The 16376-nt window shown below is 40.1% G+C and overlaps 1 protein-coding gene and 1 non-coding gene across 3 annotated transcripts in view; both read right to left on the bottom strand.

Annotated features, from left to right (window-relative positions):
- The window catches only part of LOC106576002 (disintegrin and metalloproteinase domain-containing protein 22), a 107882-nt gene that overhangs the window by 83376 nt on the left and 8130 nt on the right, over window positions 1-16376 (bottom strand). The gene's annotated exons all lie outside the window — the stretch shown is intronic.
- LOC123739662 (U7 small nuclear RNA) lies at window positions 9101-9157 on the bottom strand. The gene has a single exon (XR_006767840.1). It is a non-coding gene; the product is annotated as a U7 small nuclear RNA (small nuclear RNA).

Raw genomic sequence — 16376 nt, 5'->3', positions numbered from 1 at the left:
GATCTACTGTCCCTGTTCAATAGTCGATCTACTGTCCCTGTTCTCTGTTCAATAGTATTTCTACTGTCGCTGTTCAATAGTCTATCTATGTCCCTGTTCAATAGTCTATCTACTGTCCCTGTTCAATAGTCAATCTACTATCCCTGTTCAATAGTCAATCTACTGTCCCTGTTCAGCAGTCGATCTACTGTCCCTGTTCAATAGTCAATCTACTGTCCCTGTTCAATAGTCTATCTACTGTCCCTGTTCAATAGTCGATCTACTGTCCCTGTTCAATAGTCGATCTACTGTCCCTGTTCTCTGTTCAATAGTCTATCTACTGTCCCTGTTCAATAGTCTATCTACTGTCCCTGTTCTCTGTTCAATAGTCTATCTACTGTCCCTGTTCAATAGTCTATAAACTGTCCCTGTTCTCTGTTCAATAGTCTTTCTACTGTCCCTGTTCAATAGTCAATCTACTATCCCTGTTCAATAGTCTATCTACTGTCCCTGTTCAACAGTCGATCTACTGTCCCTGTTCAATAGTCGATCTACTGTCCCTGTTCAATAGTCAATCTACTGTCCCTGTTCAATAGTCAATCTACTGTCCCTGTTCAATAGTCTATCTACTGTCCCTGTTCAATAGTCGATCTACTGTCCCTGTTCAATAGTCAATCTACTGTCCCTGTTCAATAGTCTATCTACTGTCCCTGTTCAATAGTCTATCTACTGTCCCTGTTCAATAGTCTATCTACTGTCCCTGTTCAATAGTCAATCTACTATCCCTGTTCAACAGTCGATCTACTGTCCCTGTTCAATAGTCGATCTACTGTCCCTGTTCAATAGTCAATCTACTGTCCCTGTTCAATAGTCTATCTACTGTCCCTGTTCAATAGTCGATCTACTGTCCCTGTTCAATAGTCGATCTACTGTCCCTGTTCTCTGTTCAATAGTCTATCTACTGTCCCTGTTCAATAGTCTATCTACTGTCCCTGTTCAATAGTCTATATACTGTCCCTGTTCTCTGTTCAATAGTATTTCTACTGTCGCTGTTCAATAGTCTATCTATGTCCCTGTTCAATAGTCTATCTACTGTCCCTGTTCAATAGTCTATCTACTGTCCCTGTTCAATAGTCAATCTACTATCCCTGTTCAATAGTCAATCTACTGTCCCTGTTCAATAGTCTATCTACTATCCCTGTTCAATAGTCTATCTACTGTCCCTGTTCTCTGTTCAATAGTCTATCTACTGTCACTGTTCAATAGTCTATATACTGTCCCTGTTCTCTGTTCAATAGTCTATCTACTGTCTCTGTTCAATAGTCTATCTACTGTCCCTGTTCAATAGTCTATCTACTGTCCCTGTTCAATAGTCTAGCTACTGTCCCTGTTCAATAGTCTATCTACTGTCCCTGTTCAATAGTCTATCTACTGTCCCTGTTCAATAGTCAATCTACTGTCCCTGTTCTCTGTTCAATAGTCTATCTACTGTCCCTGTTCAATAGTCAATCTACTGTCCCTGTTCTCTGTTCAATAGTCTATGTACTGTCCCTGTTCAATAGTCTACCTACTGTCCCTGTTCAATAGTCTATCTACTGTCCCTGTTCTCTGTTCAATAGTATTTCTACTGTCCCTGTTCTATGTTCAATAGTCTATCTACTGTCTCTGTTCAATAGTCTATCTACTGTCCCTGTTCTCTGTTCAATAGTATTTCTACTGTCCCTGTTCTCTGTTCAATAGTCTTTCTACTGTCCCTGTTCAATAGTCAATCTACTGTCCCTGTTCAATAGTCTATCTACTGTCCCTGTTCAATAGTCTATCTACTGTCCCTGTTCAATAGTCTATCTACTGTCCCTGTTCAATAGTCTATCTACTGTCCCTGTTCTCTGTTCAATAGTCTATCTACTGTCTCTGTACAATAGTCTACCTACTGTCCCTGTTCTCTGTTCAATAGTCTATCTACTGTCTCTGTACAATAGTCTATATACTGTCCCTGTTCTCTGTTCAATAGTATTTCTACTGTCCCTGTTCAATAGTATTTCTACTGTCCCTGTTCTCTGTTCAATAGTCTATCTACTGTCTCTGTACAATAGTCCAGCTACTGTCCCTGTTCAATAGTCTATCTACTGTCCCTGTTCTCTGTTCAATAGTATTTCTACTGTCCTTGTTCTCTGTTCAATAGTCTATCTACTGTCCCTGTTCTCTGTACAATAGTCTATCTACTGTCCCTGTTCAATAGTCTATCTACTGTCCCTGTTCAATAGTCTATCTACTGTCCCTGTTCTCTGTTCAATAGTATTTCTACTGTCCTTGTTCTCTGTTCAATAGTCTATCTACTGTCCCTGTTCTCTGTACAATAGTCTATCTACTGTCCCTGTTCAATAGTCTATCTACTGTCCCTGTTCAATAGTCTATCTACTGTCCCTGTTTTCTGTTCAATAGTCTATCTACTGTCCCTGTTTTCTGTTCAATAGTCTATCTACTGTCCTTGTTCAATAGTCTATCTACTGTCCCTGTTCAATAGTCTATCTACTGTCCCTGTTCAATAGTCTATCTACTGTCTCTGTACAATAGTATTTCTACTGTCCCTGTTCTCTGTTCAATAGTCTATCTACTGTCTCTGTACAATAGTCTATCTACTGTCCCTGTTCTCTACTCTATCTACTGTCCCTGTTGTGTATCCATGTTGTGGTGGAAAAAAACTAAGACTATTGACTTTGTTTTTTTCCCACCACAACATGGATACACAACAGCATGGATATCACTACAGCATGGATATCACCACAACATGGATACCACTACAGCATGGATACCACCACAACATGGATACCACTACAGCATGGATACCACCACAGCATGGATATCACTACAGCATGGCTATCACTACAGCATGGATACCACCACAGCATGGTTCAATAGTCTATACTCCCTCCCTGTTCTCTGTTCAATAGTCTTTCTACTGTCCCTGTTCAATAGTCAATCTACTATCCCTGTTCAACAGTCTATCTACTGTCCCTGTTCAACAGTCGATCTACTGTCCCTGTTCAACAGTCGATCTACTGTCCCTGTTCAATAGTCTATCTACTGTCCCTGTTCAATAGTCAATCTACTGTCCCTGTTCAATAGTCAATCTACTGTCCCTGTTCAATAGTCAATCTACTGTCCCTGTTCAATAGTCAATCTACTATCCCTGTTCAATAGTCTATCTACTGTCCCTGTTCAATAGTCGATCTATTGTCCCTGTTCAATAGTCTATCTACTGTCCCTGTTCAATAGTCAATCTACTATCCCTGTTCAATAGTCAATCTACTATCCCTGTTCAATAGTCAATCTACTGTCCCTGTTCAACAGTCGATCTACTGTCCCTGTTCAATAGTCTATCTACTGTCCCTGTTCAATAGTCAATCTACTGTCCCTGTTCAATAGTCTATCTACTGTCCCTGTTCAATAGTCAATCTACTATCCCTGTTCAATAGTCTATCTACTGTCCCTGTTCAATAGTCTATCTACTGTCCCTGTTCAATAGTCTATCTACTGTCCCTGTTCAATAGTCAATCTACTATCCCTGTTCAATAGTCTATCTACTGTCCCTGTTCAATAGTCGATCTATTGTCCCTGTTCAATAGTCTATCTATTGTCCCTGTTCAATAGTCTATCTACTGTCCCTGTTCAATAGTCAATCTACTATCCCTGTTCAATAGTCAATCTACTGTCCCTGTTCAACAGTCGATCTACTGTCCCTGTTCAATAGTCTATCTACTGTCCCTGTTCAATAGTCAATCTACTGTCCCTGTTCAATAGTCTATCTACTGTCCCTGTTCAATAGTCGATCTACTGTCCCTGTTCAATAGTCGATCTATTGTCCCTGTTCTCTGTTCAATAGTATTTCTACTGTCGCTGTTCAATAGTCTATCTACTGTCCCTGTTCAATAGTCAATCTACTGTCCCTGTTCAATAGTCGATCTATTGTCCCTGTTCTCTGTTCAATAGTATTTCTACTGTCCCTGTTCAATAGTCTATCTACTGTCCCTGTTCAATAGTCAATCTACTATCCCTGTTCAATAGTCTATCTACTGTCCCTGTTCAATAGTCTATCTACTGTCCCTGTTCAATAGTCTATCTACTGTCCCTGTTCAATAGTCAATCTACTATCCCTGTTCAATAGTCTATCTACTGTCCCTGTTCAATAGTCGATCTATTGTCCCTGTTCAATAGTCTATCTATTGTCCCTGTTCAATAGTCTATCTACTGTCCCTGTTCAATAGTCAATCTACTATCCCTGTTCAATAGTCAATCTACTGTCCCTGTTCAACAGTCGATCTACTGTCCCTGTTCAATAGTCTATCTACTGTCCCTGTTCAATAGTCAATCTACTGTCCCTGTTCAATAGTCTATCTACTGTCCCTGTTCAATAGTCGATCTACTGTCCCTGTTCAATAGTCGATCTATTGTCCCTGTTCTCTGTTCAATAGTATTTCTACTGTCGCTGTTCAATAGTCTATCTATGTCCCTGTTCAATAGTCTATCTACTGTCCCTGTTCAATAGTCTATCTATGTCCCTGTTCAATAGTCTATCTACTGTCCCTGTTCAATAGTCTATCTACTGTCCCTGTTCAATAGTCAATCTACTATCCCTGTTCAGCAGTCAATCTACTGTCCCTGTTCAATAGTCGATCTACTGTCCCTGTTCAATAGTCTATCTACTGTCCCTGTTCAATAGTCTATCTACTGTCCCTGTTCAATAGTCAATCTACTGTCCCTGTTCAATAGTCTATCTACTGTCCCTGTTCAATAGTCGATCTACTGTCCCTGTTCAATAGTCGATCTACTGTCCCTGTTCAATAGTCGATCTACTGTCCCTGTTCTCTGTTCAATAGTCTATCTACTGTCCCTGTTCAATAGTCTATCTACTGTCCCTGTTCTCTGTTCAATAGTCTATCTACTGTCCCTGTTCAATAGTCTATAAACTGTCCCTGTTCTCTGTTCAATAGTCTTTCTACTGTCCCTGTTCAATAGTCAATCTACTATCCCTGTTCAATAGTCTATCTACTGTCCCTGTTCAACAGTCGATCTACTGTCCCTGTTCAATAGTCGATCTACTATCCCTGTTCAACAGTCGATCTACTGTCCCTGTTCAATAGTCGATCTACTGTCCCTGTTCAATAGTCTATCTACTGTCCCTGTTCAATAGTCAATCTACTGTCCCTGTTCAATAGTCTATCTACTGTCCCTGTTCAATAGTCGATCTACTGTCCCTGTTCAATAGTCGATCTACTGTCCCTGTTCTCTGTTCAATAGTCTATCTACTGTCCCTGTTCAATAGTCTATCTACTGTCCCTGTTCAATAGTCTATATACTGTCCCTGTTCTCTGTTCAATAGTATTTCTACTGTCGCTGTTCAATAGTCTATCTACTGTCTCTGTTCAATAGTCTATCTACTGTCCCTGTTCAATAGTCTATCTACTGTCCCTGTTCAATAGTCTATCTATGTCCCTGTTCAATAGTCTATCTACTGTCCCTGTTCAATAGTCTATCTACTGTCCCTGTTCAATAGTCTATCTACTGTCCCTGTTCTCTGTTCAATAGTCTATCTACTGTCCCTGTTCTCTGTTCAATAGTCTATCTACTGTCCCTGTTCAATAGTCTATCTACTGTCCCTGTTCAATAGTCTATATACTGTCCCTGTTCTCTGTTCAATAGTATTTCTACTGTCGCTGTTCAATAGTCTATCTACTGTCTCTGTTCAATAGTCTATCTACTGTCCCTGTTCAATAGTCTATCTACTGTCCCTGTTCAATAGTCTATCTACTGTCCCTGTTCAATAGTCTATCTACTGTCCCTGTTCAATAGTCAATCTACTGTCCCTGTTCTCTGTTCAATAGTCTATCTACTGTCCCTGTTCAATAGTCAATCTACTGTCCCTGTTCTCTGTTCAATAGTCTATGTACTGTCCCTGTTCAATAGTCTACCTACTGTCCCTGTTCAATAGTCAATCTACTGTCCCTGTTCTCTGTTCAATAGTCTATCTACTGTCCCTGTTCAATAGTCAATCTACTGTCCCTGTTCTCTGTTCAATAGTCTATGTACTGTCCCTGTTCAATAGTCTACCTACTGTCCCTGTTCAATAGTCTATCCACTGTCCCTGTTCTCTGTTCAATAGTATTTCTACTGTCCCTGTTCTATGTTCAATAGTCTATCTACTGTCTCTGTTCAATAGTCTATCTACTGTCCCTGTTCAATAGTCTATCTACTGTCCCTGTTCAATAGTCTATCTACTGTCCCTGTTCTCTGTTCAATAGTATTTCTACTGTCCCTGTTCTCTGTACAATAGTCTATCTACTGTCCCTGTTCTCTAGTCTATCTACTGTCCCTGTTCAATAGTCTTTGTTTTTTTCCCACCACAACATGGATACACTACAGCATGGATATCACTACAGCATGGATACCACTACAGCATGGATATCACTACAGCATGGATACCACTACAGCACGGATATCACTACAGCATTGATACCACCACAGCACGGATATCACTACAGCATGGATACCACCACAACATGGATACCACTACAGCATGGATTCCACCACAGCATGGATATCACTACAGCATGGATACCACCACAGCATGGATACCACCACAGCATGGATACCACTACAGCATGGATATCACAACAGCATGGATACCACTACAGCATGGATACCACTACAGCATGGATACCACTACAGCATGGATATCACTACAGCATGGATATCACTACAGCATGGATACCACTACAGCATGGATACCACCACAACATGGATACCACTACAGCATGGATACCACTACAGCATGGATAACATTACAGCATGGATACCACTACAGCATGGATACCACTACAGCATCAGCACATATCACGGTCTGACACCTAAAAACACTTTAAATCACTGGCCCAAAGTCAAACACACCCTTTCACAAAGTCAGGTGATCAAGATGAACATGTATAGGGCAGTCTATCCTTTGTGTAATAATAATGTTCTGATAGAACCACTTATCAATGTGTGAAAGAAGTAGAGAGAGACGAGGAGAGAGAGAGACAAGCAAAGAGAGAGAGAGAGAGAGAGAGAGAGACAATGAAAGCGAGAGAGGGATTGCACAGTGTGCCATCACAGCAGCAAGATTTGTGACCTGTTGCCACAAGAAAAGGGCAACCAGTGAAGAACAAACACCATTGTAAATACAACCCATATTTATGTTGATTTATTTTTCCTTTTGTACTTGAACTATTTGCACATCGTTGCAACACTGTACATAATATGACATTTGAAATGTTTTTATTATTTTGGAACTTTTTTGAGTGTAATATTTAGGGTTAATTTTTAATTGTTTATTTCACTTTTGTTTGTTATCTTTTTCACTTGCATGGCAATGTAAATATATGTTTCCCATGCCAATAAACCTCCCTTAAATTGAATTTAATTGAGAGAGAGCGAGAGAGAAGTAGTGAGGCTGGGGTAGAGGATATAGGAATATAGCATTAAAGGACATTGCTGAGGTGACATTATCACAATAAAAAGGTATGATGAGGAAATGAAGGGAGATAGTCGATAGAAGAGATACTCAGATTCCACCCCCCTCAGCCTTATTTTCATCTCCTTTAGATTTAAACACGCTTTCTAAATGAATATGACCTGCAGAGGTGTGCGTTGCTCAATCTCTGAGATTAGAAAATATACACAGAACTTGATCTAAAACCAGTTGGATGGAATCACAAAAGCATCATCACTTTCCATAATACCCACTGTTTACTGTGTTGGGCAGTCTATGTTAAATCAGTTACAGTGTGTTAGTAACAAATCTGTGTGGAACCCAGATCCTCTGACCTTCAATTACCTTCCCAGCTGTTTGGGGAATCCCTCTCTCCCTCTCTCATCCCATTCCGCTCTCTTCCACTCATCCCCTTTCCTCCCGATGCCTCCCTCTCTTCACTTCAATCCCTCCATTTCTGTTCACTTGTCTCTCACTAAGATACCAGTTGATTTGTCCCTGTTCCACCTGAGCCCCAAACCATAGACAACACAAATACCCAGCAGCAGGCCTTCCACTATTCACATCTGACGTATTAGTAACCCTATAGATACTCCATTCAAACTGAGAACAACTAATTACACCCCCCGCCCTGCCCCCCATCTCTCTCTTACGCACACACGCACGCACACACACACACACACACACACACACACACTCCATCTGCCCTTCAGGTATTACAGGAAATGTCAATCTGAGCTGAATCCATGCATCACTCCGTCCAATCATAAACCAACATTTACCAAGTAGCTTCTAACATCACACGGATACATAAGGTTGAAACAAGGCTTCATAGACACTAACCTCCTACTCCTCATTCTGTAACACTATACACTCCTCCCTTTGGTGGAACGCATTATGCATTTTCCGTCAAATAGTAATTGACTATGTTATTAGCATAAACAGTCTCTGTCTGAGTCTCTGTTGGCTGAAATGGCCAAGTGGTGGAAAGAGAGAGTGGTGGGATCCCACATGAAAAAAACACTATAATATACTATGGTATCAATACTATAAATCAAATCAAATGTTATTTGTCACATAAACATGGTTAGCAGATGTTAATGCGAGTGTAGCGAAATGCTTGTGCTTCTAGTTCCGACAGTGCAGTAATGTCTAACAAGTAATCTAACAATTCCCCAACAACTACCTGCTACACACAAATCTAAAAGGGGTGAATGAGAATATGTACATGTAAGTATATGGATGAGCGATGGCCGAGCGGCATAGGCAAGGTGCAATAGATAGTATAAAATACAGTATACATGCAGATATATATAGTATACTATTCTATGAATACAATAGTATACTATGGTTTAAATACTATAGTCTACTACGGTATAAATAATATAGTCTACTATGGTATAAATACTATAGTATTCACTGTAATGTTTTTGCTGACTTTACTGTAGCATTTACAGTAGCATACTGTAGTGTAAATACCATAGTAAAAGAAAACTGTAGTATATACTATAGTAATTAATGTAGTGTTTTTGTGGACTGTAGTATACTGTAGTATTTATTGTAGTTTTTTTGTTTTATTATCTTTGACATATAATTGGAGGCTTTCTCCTCGAGGAAACCTACTGGAGAAATACTAAAAGAACAAATTTACTACAGTCTTTTCGGGGAGATAATACTGTAGTATTTACTATAGTATTCTACAACATTTTATAGTAAGTACTGTACTCCACATGATTGAGGGACACTACAGTGTGTAGCATAGTATTCTACAGTATACTACAGTTTACTATAGAATTATATAGTAAGTACTGAAGTATTCTATAGTAATCTGTAGTATTTTTTTCATGTGGGGAGAGTCGACACCAAAAATCCTGAAGACGTTAAAAACAAAATCAGCCAGCTAGTCTGGCGTAGGCTACTGAATAGCCTTAAGTATTTTGTTTAGTAGAGATTGTCAGATGGCTCCATATGCATTGCTTATTAGGACACGTGCACACACTGACATAGCAGCTGTAGCTAATTTTAGCTAATTGTGGTCAGTTTTGTCAAATTTGAGTCAGTCGAGAAAGCGTCGACTCCAACGACTCTGATAGCAGGAGTCGGAGTCGACTCCAATAGAAACAGAATATCCAGTCTCTCTCTGGCCTCTCGTTGTCCTGACAACAGCCCACACAGGAACAGCAAGGAACCAGCTCAGTGCTGGAATCGTATCACTCATAACACCAGTTTCATAAACAGACAGGTTATAGCAATTACTGACACCCACTAGCACCTGCCCACCTGCTCCTCTCCTCTCACACGAAGAGGGGGGAGAGACACACACACACACACACACACACATAAATTATTCTATTCTGTCAACACTGAGATGAAATTCTATGGTGTTGTTCATAGAAACTATACGGTATAACAACATCCCTTTATACAACAATGACCTTTGAAGCCTCTGAGAATATTTCATAACATGTCATAACACTGGTTAGACATGTAGTCTACAGACCACCTAACCTCATTCTAAGAGTACATAAAACATGGGGAATATGAAGTGTTAACCCTTTAAGTATTCATGTCATGTTTTAAGACCAAATATAATGCACGACATACAAACAAGACATAAGAGATCTTCTAATCTTTGTATTAGATCATATAAATTATATTTTGTATGAGTTGTAATGTAAATCATATCAACTCAAACTTTGTCCAATGCGCCGAATACAACAAGTGTAGACCTTACCGTGAAATGCTTACTTACAAACCCTTATCCAATAGTGCAGTTCAAGAAGAGTTAATAAAATATTTACCAAATAAACTAAAGCAAAAAATAATAAAAGTAACACAATAACATAAACAATAACGAGGCTACAGTTGAAGTCGGAAGTTTACATACACCTTAGCCAAATACATTTAAACTCAGTTTTTCACATTTCATGACATTTGATCCAAGTAAAAATTCCCTGTCTTAGCTCAGTTAGATCACCACTTTATTTTAAGAATGTGAAATTTCAGAATAATAGTAGAGAGAATTATTAATTTCAGCTTTTATTTCTTTCATTACATTCCCAGCGGGTCAGAAGTTTACCTACTCTCAATTAGTATTTGGTAGCATTGCCTTTAAATTGTTGAACTTGGGTCAAACGTTTTGAGTAGCCTTCCACAAGCTTCCCACAATAAGTTTGGTGAATTTCGGCCCATTCATCCTGACAGAGCTGGTGTAACTGAGTCAGGTTTGTAGGCCTCCTTGCTCGCACACGCTTTTTCAGTTCTGCCCACAAATCTTTTATGGGATTGAGGTCAGGGCTTTGTGATGGCCACTCCAATACCTTTACTTTGTTGTCCTTAAGCCATTTTGCCACAACTTTGGAAGTATGCTTGGGGTCATTGTCCATTTGGAAGACCCAATTGCGACCAAGCTTTAAGTTCCTGACTGATGTCTTGAGATGTTGCCTCAATATATCCACATAAGTTTCCTCCCACATGATGCAATCTATTTTGTGAAGTGCACCAGTCCCTCTTGCAGCAAAGCACCCCCACAACATGATGCTGCCACCCCCGTGCTTCACGGTTGGGATGGTGTTCTTCGGCTTGCAAGCCTCCCCCTTTTTCCTTCAAACATAACGACAGTCATTATGGCCAAACAGTTCCATTTTTGTTTCATCAGACCAGAGGACATTTCTCCAAAAAGTACGATCTTTGTCCCCACGTGCAGTTGAAAACCATAGCCTGGCTTTTTTATGGCGGTTTTGGAGCAGTGGCTTCTTCCTTGCTGAACGGCCTTTCAGGTTATGTCGATATAGGACTCGTTTTACTATGGATATAGATACTTTTGTACCTGTTTCCTCCAGCATCTTCACAAGGTCCTTTGCTGTTGTTCTGGGATTGATTTGCACTTTTCGCACCAAAGTACGTTCATCTCTAGGAGACAGAACGCGTCTCCTTCCTGAGCGGTATGACGGCTGCGTGGTCCCATGGTGTTTATACTTGCGTACTATTGTTTGTACAGATGAACGTGGTACCTTCAGGTGTTTGGAAATTGCTCCCAAGGATGAACCAGGCTCGTGGAGGTCTACAATTTTTTTCTGAGGTCTTGGCTGATTTCTTTTGATTTTCCCATGATGTCAAGCAAAGAGGCACTGAGTTTGAAGGTAGGCCTTGAAATACATCCACAGGTACACCTCCAATTGATTCAAATTATGTCAATTAGCCTATCAGAAGCTTCTAATGCCATGACATAATTTTCAGGAATTTTCCAAGCTGTTTAAAGGCACAGTCAACATAGTGTATGTAAGCTTCTGACCCACTGGAATTGTGATACAGTGAATTATAAGTGAAATAATCTGTCTGTAAACAATTGTTGGAAAAATTACTTGTGTCATGCACAAAGTAGATGTCCTAACCGACTTGCCAAAACTATAGTTTGTTGACAAGAAATTTGTGGAGTGGTTAAAAAACTAGTTTTAATGACTCCAACCTAAGTGTATGTAACCTTCCGACTTCAACTGTATATACAGGGGGTACTGGTACCGAGTCAATGTGCGGGGGTACAGGTTAAAGGTAATTTGTACATGTAGGTAGGGGTGAAGTGACTATGCATAGATAATAAACAGCGAGTAGCAGTAGTGTAGAAATCAAATAGGGGGGTCAATGTAAATGCAAATTGGGGGTCAATGGGCTTTCCTCTGACACCACCTATTATATAGGTCTTGGATTGCAGGAAGCTTGGCCCCAGTGATGTACTGGGTCGTACGCACTACCCTCTGTAGCACCTTATGGTCAGATGCCGAGCAGTTGCCATACCAGGCAGTGATGCAACCGGTCAGGATGCTCTCGATGGTGCAGCTGTAGAACTATTTCAGGATCTGGGGACCATTGCCAAATCTTTTTAGTCTCCTGAGGGGGAAAAGGTTTTGTCGTGCCCTCTTCACGACTGTCTTGGTGTGTTTGGACCATGATAGTTCATTAGTGATGTGGACACCAAGGAACTTGAAACTCTCGACCCGCTCCACTACAGCCCCGTTGATGTTAATGGGGCCTGTTCGGCCCACTTTTCACTGTAGTCCACGATCATCTCCTTTGTCTTGCTCACATTGAGGGAGAGGTTGTTGTCCTGGCACCACACTGCCAGTTCTCTGACCTCCTCCCTATAGGCTGTCTCAGTGTTGTCGGTGATTAGGCCACTGTTGTGTTGTCAGCAAACTCAATGATGCTGTTGGGAGTCGTGTTCGGCCACACGGTCGTGGGTGAACAGGGAGTACAAGAGGGGACTAAGTACACACTCCTGAGGGGCCCCAGTGTTGAGGATCAGCGTGGCAGACGTGTTGTTGCCTACCCTTACCACCTGGGGGCGGCCCGTCAGGAAGTCCAGGATCCAGTTGCAGAGGGAGGTGTTTAGTCTCAGGGTCTTTAGCTTAGTGATGAGCTTTGAGGGCACTATGGTGTTGAACGCTGAGCTGTAGTCAATGAACAGCATTCTCACATAGGTGTTCCTTTTGTCCAAGTGGGAAAGGGCAGTGTGGAGTGCGATTGAGATTGCGTCATCTGTAGATCTGTTGGGGCGGTTTTTGAATTGGAGTGGGTCTAGGGTATCCGGGAGGATACTGTTGATGTGAGCCATGACCAGCCTTTCAAAGCGCTTCATGGCTACCGATGTGAGTGCTACTGGACGGTAATCATTTATGTATGTATTTGCTGTAATGTAAACAATAGGTTTGAATTAGTTGTAATATAAACAATAGGTTTGTACTAGTTGTAATGTTAACAATAGGTTTGTACTAGTTGTAATGTTAACAATAGGTTTGTACTAGTTGTAATGTTAACAATCGGTTTGTACTAGTTGTAATGTTAACAATCGGTTTGTACTAGTTGTAATGTTAACAATAGGTTTGTACTTGTTGTAATATAAACAATAGGTTTGTACTAGTTGTAATGTAAACAATAGGTTTGTACTAGTTGTAATGTAAACAACAGGTTTGAATTAGTTGTAATGTTAACAATAAATTTGTACTAGTTGTAATGTTAACAATAGGTTTGTACTAGTTGTAATGTTAACAATAGGTTTGTACTTGTTGTAATGTAAACAATAGGTTTGTACTAGTTGTAATGTAAACAATAGGTTTGTACTAGTTGTAATGTAAACAATAGGTTTGTACTAGTTGTAATGTAAACAATACGTTTGTACTAGTTGTAATGTTAACAATAAGTTTGTACTAGTTGTAATGTAAACAATAGGTTTGTACTAATTGTAATGTTAACAATAGGTTTGTACTAGTTGTAATGTTAACAATAGGTTTGTACTAGTTGTAATGTTAACAATAGGTTTGTACTAGTTGTAATGTTAACAATAAGTTTGTACTAGTTGTAATGTAAACAATAGGTTTGTACTAGTTGTAATGTAAACAATAAATTTGTACTAGTTGTAATGTTAACAATAAGTTTGTACTAGTTGTAATGTTAACAATAGGTTTGTACTAGTTGTAATGTTAGCAATAGGTTTGTACTAGTTGTAATGTAAACAATAAGTTTGTACTAGTTGTAATGTAAACAATAGGTTTGTACTAGTTGTAATGTAAACAATAGGTTGGTACTAGTTGTAATGTTAACAATAGGTTTGTACTAGTTGTAATGTTAACAATAGGTTTGTACTAGTTGTAATGTAAACAATAAGTTTGTACTAGTTGTAATGTACACAATAGGTTTGTACTAGTTGTAATGTAAACAATAGGTTTGTACTAGTTGTAATGTAAACAATAGGTTTGTACTAGTTGTAATGTAATGTAAACAATAAGTTTGTACTAGTTGTAATGTTAACAGTAGGTTTGTACTAGTTGTAATGTTAACAATAGGTTTGTACTAGTTGTAATGTAAACAATAGGTTTGTACTAGTTGTAATGTTAACAATAGGTTTGTACTAGTTGTAATGTAAACAATAGGTTTGTACTAGTTGTAATGTACACAATAGGTTTGTACTAGTTGTAATGTAAACAATAGGTTTGTACTAGTTGTAATGTAAGTAATATGTTCTGTGGGCCCCCAGGCTCTAAACTGGCCCATAGTTTATAAGAGCCACATTAAGGCTTAATTGGTACAGCAGTAAGAGCACCAAACTGAGCCATTCACACACACACACACACACACATCCCATTTCAGCTTCCCCCTTTAATCTTACTGGGACATCAATTATTCAGCGTGAGCAGGTGGGAGGGGAGGTGAGGGGTGAGGAGGAGGTGTGGTTTATGAGGAATTGGGAGCATCATTCAAAGAAGCACCCCCATCCCATCCCAGCCCACTCCCACTCCTACCCCATCCCAGCCCACTCCCGAGGCCATGAATGGCAATTTGGAGGCAGCCAAAGATGTAAGAGGGAGAGGACAAAGAAGCCTAAGGGAGTGATGTGTGACCTTAGTACGCTAGGCAACACAGACACACTTCTGCCCTGTAATACTTTGGTATTTGTACTACTACATTGTTACTGACTACTGCATTGTTGGGTTTAGGGCTTGCAAGAAAGGCATTTCACTGTACTTGTGTATGTAACATTAAAACTTGAAACACTAAAAATACACACACCCTCACAGTTGCAGTTACAGTAGGCATAAGCTAAAAATACCTGATGCGTTTCTGAGAGGTTCTTCTTCATCATCAAATCTGGGATCTTATTAAAAGATCCCAGTGGAAAGAGAGAGTAGCATCTCAAAATAAACTGAAATAAAAACAAGCAGCCTCTTGTTTGTTATGCTTGTAACACACACACACACACACACAGAGGAGAAAGGCCATTGATCAACCTAAGGAAACTAGGTCTCGCTGCATGAAGCCAAGAAACATGCACGCCCAACCTCAATGCCCTCCTCACACACACACATCAAGAAAGTTATCTCGTCAACAAAGGGAAAGGGGGATACCTAGTCAGTTGTACAATGGAATGCATTCAACTGAAATGTGTCTTCTGCATTTAACCCAAGCAGGGTGCAGTGTGATTGGTTAAAGAGTGAGGTCAGTGAGCAGCACTTGGGGAGCGAGGGATGGATGGAGAAGAGAAGAGCAGCACACACACACACACACACACACACACACACACACACACACACACACACACACACACACACACACACACACACACATTTACATTTACATTTAAGTCATTTAGCAGACGCTCTTATCCAGAGCGACTTACAAATTGGTGCATTCACCTTATAATATCCAGTGGAACAACCACTTTACAATAGTGCATCTAAATCACACACACACACACACAGAGCATATAACAGAAACTCATGAAACACATAGCCACCGCAGGAGAGAGAGAGATGGAAAGAGGGAGGGAGAGAAAGATACAACAGGACAGAGAACCATTCTCTCCATACTACCATTGTACTGATCACTACAACAGGACAGAGAACCATTCTCTCCATACTACCATTGTACTGATCACTACAACAGGACAGAGAACCATTCTCTCCATACTACCATTGTACTGATCACTACAACAGGACAGAGAACCATTCTCTCCATACTACCATTGTACTGATCACTACAACAGGACAGAGAACCATTCTCTCCATACTACCATTGTACTGATCACTACAACAGGACAGAGAACCATTCTCTCCATACTACCATTGTACTGATCACTACAACAGGACAGAGAACCATTCTCTCCATACTACCATTGTACTGATCACTACAACAGGACAGAGAACCATTCTCTCCATACTACCATTGTACTGATCACTACAACAGGACAGAGAACCATTCCCTCCATACTACCATTGTACTGATCACTACAACAGGACAGAGAACCATTCCCTCCATACTACCATTGTACTGATCACAACAACAGGACAGAGAACCATTCTCTCCATACTACCATTGTACT

The sequence above is a fragment of the Salmo salar genome, chromosome ssa02, assembly GCF_905237065.1.
Source record: "Salmo salar chromosome ssa02, Ssal_v3.1, whole genome shotgun sequence".
Classification (NCBI taxonomy): Eukaryota; Metazoa; Chordata; class Actinopteri; order Salmoniformes; family Salmonidae; genus Salmo; species Salmo salar.
This window is presented reverse-complemented; position numbering and strand designations above follow the sequence as displayed.